Source organism: Ochotona curzoniae, unplaced genomic scaffold, assembly GCF_017591425.1.
Source record: "Ochotona curzoniae isolate NIBS_2020 unplaced genomic scaffold, NIBS_Ocur_1.0 scaffold_1037, whole genome shotgun sequence".
In the NCBI taxonomy this organism is placed as follows: domain Eukaryota; kingdom Metazoa; phylum Chordata; class Mammalia; order Lagomorpha; family Ochotonidae; genus Ochotona; species Ochotona curzoniae.
In genome coordinates, this window is record NW_024467083.1 from 2,601,735 (window position 1) to 2,607,734 (window position 6,000).

A 6,000-nucleotide genomic window follows, 5' to 3' on the forward strand; every position below is an offset into this window, starting at 1 on the left:
CAGCTTCCTCCCTGTTGCCAAATAGCTGCAGCAGCCAGGATGGGCCGGTCCAAAGTCAGCAGCCTGGAATTCCATCTGGGTCTCCCGCTGGGAGTGGCAAAGGCCACAGCAGTAGGCCATCCTTTGCTGCTTTCCTAGGCTTGTTAGCAGGGAACTAGATTGGAAACAAAGCAGCCATGGTGCCAGCCCCTGTCATTGCATCTTGAACTCTAACACTCCCGAGTCATGGATATAAGCCCTGATGACATATATTTGCAGGTATGACCTTATTTGCATATTTCAGCTCAATTTGTTACACTTTCTAAAACTAGAAACAAACTTAAGAAGGGCTTGAATATATCAAACTTTTGTTGCCTTATATACAACTATGTTGAGAACAGCTGTCTCAACAAAGAAATGGGAGACAGGAACTTGAAAGTGGTTGAGTAAAAAAACTGAAGGAAACTGACCAACCAGTTCTCTCAGTACTTAAAGAAGTACCGTTTGAAGTATTCCTACCCCATGTAAACCAGGCAATATGCTAAGTGCTGGGGCAAATCAGGTGGCCATGACCTTGATTCTCAGCGGGCAGGGCTTCTGTGCTTGCTTCCTGTTCTTCCCTCCCTCTGAGCCATCTCCTGACAGGCACCTTTCTGCAGAGATGCAGTTGAGAGTGGGAGTGAAGTACCAAGAATACAAGGATCTACACTCTTGAAGAATCCCAGAGCAGAGTGCTGGACCAGAAGCACGTGCACTTCACACTGGCTGCAAGCTCTTCCTCTACCCTCTTATTTGTCTTTCTCCAAACCCCTTTCTTCTGTATCCACGTGTTGGAATTAAAGGATACAATGTGTACTTGTTTGCTTATTCCTTTGTAGACTTCTAAGTGCTTGGATGTTTTATTTCCTGATTACAAAACTAAAGTAACATGTGTTCATCATTACATAAAAGTCAAATATGACAGAAATGCATGTCCTTTCAAAACAACATCGTCCCACTCCTCAAAACTTGTCTTGGCTTAACACAGAGTTGCAGGCTATCTTGAAATGGCCTGCCAATTTTGTACACAGCCTCATCTCTCTGGCTTCCCTTTACTGGGCCCCAATATCTCAACACGCCAGCCTGCATGTACCTCAGGACTTCTGCACCAGCTACTCACCTAGACTGCTCTCCCTGAGTTATGTGCCTGGCTTCTCAATTGGTCAGCCCAGGCTGCCATGGCAAAACACTGCAGCCTGGGAGGCTTCGACAGAATTGCATGGCCTCACAGTTTCTGGGGTTAAAAGTCCCAGCTCAAAGTGCTGGCTGATTGGTTCTGAGGGAGTCTTCTGGCTTGCAGTCACCTACCTCGTTGCTGTGTCCTTTCCTTTGTGTGTTCCAGGGATGTTCAGGTGGGAGACAGCACAGCACATCTGGACAGGACTAATTCCTTCAAGCTCCCATCCTTAGGATACCATGTGACCTTACAACATCCTGGAGGGCCTCAGTTCTAACTGTAGCCCCACTGTGGGGTAGGGCTCCAACATGTGATTTTTGGGGTAAAACACAAACCCTCTCTCTGTAATAGCTTCCTTCTTTGAGCTATTGTTTATCACATCTTGAATTTTTCTTCAGCCTTGTCTTGAAAAACACTCTCTTGAGGGCCAGTGCAACAGACCAATTGCCAATTTCCTCTACCTGCAAGTGCCAACAGCCCATATGGGCTCCAGTTTGTGCCCTGGCTGATCCACATCTCATCTAGCTCCTTGCTGTGGCTAGGAAAGCAGTGGAGGATGGCCCAAAAGCCTTGGGACCCTGTACCCCCACTGGGAGACCTGGAAGAAACTCTTGAGTTTGGATTGGCTCAGCTCCAGCTGTTGCAGCCATTTGGGAAGTGAATCAGCTGATGGAAGGTTTTTATGTGTCTCTCCTCTCTCTACTTCTGCCTTTCCAATAAGAATAAAATAAAATAAATCTTTAAAAAGAAAGAAAGAAAGACAAGGGAAGGAAAAAGAAACGAGAAGAAAGGACCCAGTGTGATGGCTCAATTGGCAAGCACCAGGATCCCATTTGAGAACCAATTTGTGTCCCAGCTCTTCCATTTCCTATCCAGCTCCCTGCTTGTGGCCTGGGAAAGCAGTAGATGGATGGCTCAAAGCCTTGGAACCCTGCACCTATGTGGAAGAGCTAAAAGAAGCTCCTGGCTCCTGACTTTGGATCTGCTCAGCTCCAGCTGTTACAGCCATTTGGGAAGCAAATCAGCAGATGGAAGATCTTTCTGTCTCTCCTCTCTGTAAATCTACTTTCCCAACAAAAATAAATAAATATTTGAAAAATAAAATGAAAAACACACATTTATTGTTTTTACCAATTCTTGGAGCCAAATGGGTTGCCTGGGGTCACCCAGGCCTTGCTGGGACCAACGGCCTGCTGCTGGCTAGGCTGACTGACTCACAGGGCACCTCATTCTCCTGCAGTCCGACCCCAGGTTCTCACACTGGTATGAAAAACTTCAAAAGCAGAAATGCTGAAGTCTTAGGCTGCTGAAAGCACACACCTATTGAAACTTGTAACTCAGGGGCAGGCATGTGGCATCATGTCCCTTTGGGGACACAAATTCCTGGCTTCTGGCTTAGGTCTGGCTTACTCCCAGCTATTGTGGACATTTGGGGAGCAAAACAGTCTGCCTTTCAAATCGATAAAATAAATCAATAAAGAGTATTAATTTGCTACTCCCTCTTTGTTCCAGCAGTTTTTATCCTTAACTAATAAATTATAAAGTCTACATTTATAGAAATTGTTACCTGTTTTCAATCATTGACTTATCTTCTTTGCCTAGAATAAAACTAGACCTATAGTAGAAGCTTAATAATATGGTTCTTTGTTTGTTGTTGTTGTTTTTTTTTTTTTTTTAGGTTTTCTCTATTTTGGTAAAACCAGTGAGAATTCCAGGCTGGTTCCTGTTGAGGCAGTTTACAGAAAATATGCCAAATTTTCATATTGATTGTTTCAAGCTGAAATCACTTAAGGAACTCCTAATTGCAGGATAGAGTATTTAGTGTTTTTCTTGCATGCAGGAAGCAAGAAAGAATCTTTTAAGAGGAACACCCTTCACAATAATGTGATTCCAATAGATCCTTCTGATACTCCTCCGTGGACTCAATCACATCTGTTAAGTGAGTGAATATATATGAAGATATACCAGAAAATAATCCCCTAATTCCAACTCAGTTCCTTCGGCTGTGTTCACAACACAGATCACTCCTTTTTAATTTTTAAAATGTATGTTATTAACTTGAAAGATAAAGAGATCTGCTGGCTTACATCCAAATGCCGCAGAGCCAGAGAAGCCTAGAACTCAACACAGGGCTCCTTTATGTGGCAGTACTCCAAATGTTTGAGCCATCACTTGCTGACTCCCAAAGTACATATCTGCAGGAAGCTGGAACGGAAAGTGGAGCCATGACTCAAACCCAAGCACTCCAATATAAAATGGAAATGTCCTCAGCAGCATCTCAGTTGCTGCACCAAACATGCACCCCACAGGTCGTTTCTCATAGCAGAAGTGTGCTGTTTTTCCCATCCACTGAGCAAGCAAGCAGTTCTGCAGCCCCTGAGCCCAGTTTGTGATGTCCTCTCATTCAGTTCAATTCTGACACCTTCTACTTGGAGAGACTCTCGAGTCCCACACATTGAAGATTCAGTCCCCAAAGAATATCTCCCCAGCCCCTGCCCACCACCCTGCTTTAAATTTCTCAAGAAATCTATTTGAGAGGTAAAAATGCTGTCAAATCCAGGAGCTAGGAACTCAAATCCAAGTCACGCATGTGGAATCCTCACCCACTGCCTTCCAGGGTGCTCATTCTGGAAAGGTGGAATCAGGAGCAGAGCTGAGCCTGAAACCCAGGAGCTCTGATGTGAAGTGAGGACATCTTCATCACTATGCTAAACATCTGCTCAGCCCTGCCTTTCAATGCAGTAGTGAATATTTTCTGTGCTTTTGATTGATCAGCTTGAAACTGGGGTTCCCTGTCTTTGGGTTTGATTAGTTTCCTTGAGCAGGGCCCGGCGCCATAGCGTAGTGGTTAAAGTCCTTGCCTTGAATGCGCCAGGATCCCATATGGACGCCGGTTCTGGTCCCGGCGGCCCTGCTTCCCAGCCAGCTCCCTGCTTGTGGCTGCGAAGGCAGTCGACGATGGCCCAAAGCCTTGGGACCCTGCGTCCATGTGGGAGACCTGGAAGAGCTCCTGGTTCCTGGCTTCGGATCGGCTCAGCACCAGCCGTTGCACTCACTTGGGGAGTGAATCATCGGACGGAAGATCTTCCTCTCTGTCTCTCCTCCTCTCTGTATATGTGCCTTTCCAATAAAAAAATAAATAAACTTTAAAAAAAAATAAATTAAAAAAAAATTTCCTTGAGCAGCCCCCAGAGCCCCCAGAAACATTTCCTTACACTTGCCGGTTTATTATCAAGATCATTGCCAAGGATACAGAGGCAGCAATGCTCAGGGTAATGATGGGGAAGAAGTGCCGACCTTCCAGGTCCGTTCAGACTCACAACCCTGCAGGCACCTGCATCTGTGGAGTTGCCTCGAAGCTTTCTGAACCCTGTCCTCTTGGGTTCGTGGCATGGAAAAGTGTTTAGAAATGTGGGCACTGAGTTTTATCTGGTGCTACAGGACTGCTCAGATTCTTCTTGGCCTCTCTGCACAGCATTCCTTTCCTTGGAACATAGAATCATCCCCCTCTGGAATGACAGACGTGGCGGGTCAGAGAATTTTTGTGCGGCTCTAAGAAAGACGGGACAAGATTACGGGTCCTGTGACCTCCCTTGGTGAAGAGAAGTTGTAGTTTCTCTGGCTTGCCTTGGGAGGGAGTTATGAACTGGGAACCATGAAAACAAACATGTATGTAAAATATTACAATGTGTTAATTTGAAACTATTTTTTCAGACTGCTTAACAATACAAGTTTGGATATGCTTTTACTGTTGAAAACCATTTTCCCATAAAAATCTCATTTTGCTTTTCATAACAACTCCACTAGACAGAGAGGATCACTGTCCCACCTTATCGATGGGAAACCGAGACCTGGACAGGGACGCAGCTCGCCCAGCGTCACACAGGTGATAAGAAATGAGTTTCTGACTTTCTATCATAGACTTTCTTCCAGCCGTCCTGCCACTTCCCAGATGGCATGCCACTGGACGTACTGTGCCAGGGTTTTTGTCTAGGTTTGGTTAACAAACAGGCTTCCTGCCACAGGAAACAAAAACAAAAAAAAGAGGAAGCATTCTGTTCTCTGATAGCTCCCCGAGGAGGCCAAACGCTGAAGATCGTAACGATCCGCAGTGATCAAATCCCGGAAGGTAGACGTACCAGGACCCTGAATTATTCTGTGCCGTCTCTTAGACCTTAAAGCTCAGTGCTTAACTTAGGCTGTCAGGGTGCTTTGAGCTGGAAAAACCTTGGCCTGAGCATGGATTGCAGAGAACAATCCCCTCACAGCCACTTGATCTGAGGGCCTGGTCAATGAGCTAGTCTTAATAGCATAAGGAAAGGATACCAGAGGGGAACACATACTCAATTCAGTGCATTCAAATTGTGGTTTGATGATTGGAAAGTGGAGACAAGATTTGACCCCTGTAAGAAAAGTTGCTTAAGAGGCAGACATTTGGCACAGTGATTAGACTCCTTGGAACACCCAAATTCCCGATGGAGCCTTTAGTTTCAAAGCCCCTATCACCAACCCCAGTGCTTTGATTTTTGACTTGGAGGAAGGCTGGGTCAGGCTGAAGTCAGAAGCCTGAAATTCGGTGTGGGTCTCCCCTGTGGGCGGCAGGAACCCAGCTCCTTGGGCCACTTTCCACTGCCTTCTCAGGCTTGTTAGAGTGAAGCTGGATGGACCCTGCACCCCAGTGGGAGACCCAGAAGAAGTTGCAGACTCCTGGCTTCAGATTGGCTCAGCTCCAGTCATTGCGGCTCCTCAGGGAGTGAATCATGGGACAGAAGATCTTCCTTTCTGTCTCTCCTCTTCTCTGTAAT

At 45.9% G+C, this 6,000-nt stretch overlaps 1 non-coding gene across 1 annotated transcript; it reads left to right on the plus strand.

Annotated features, from left to right (window-relative positions):
* The first annotated feature begins 3,069 nt into the window (after positions 1–3,069).
* LOC121168908 lies at positions 3,070–3,138 on the plus strand. The gene has a single exon (XR_005885774.1). It is a non-coding gene; the product is annotated as a small nucleolar RNA SNORD62 (small nucleolar RNA).
* The last annotated feature ends 2,862 nt before the right edge of the window (positions 3,139–6,000 follow it).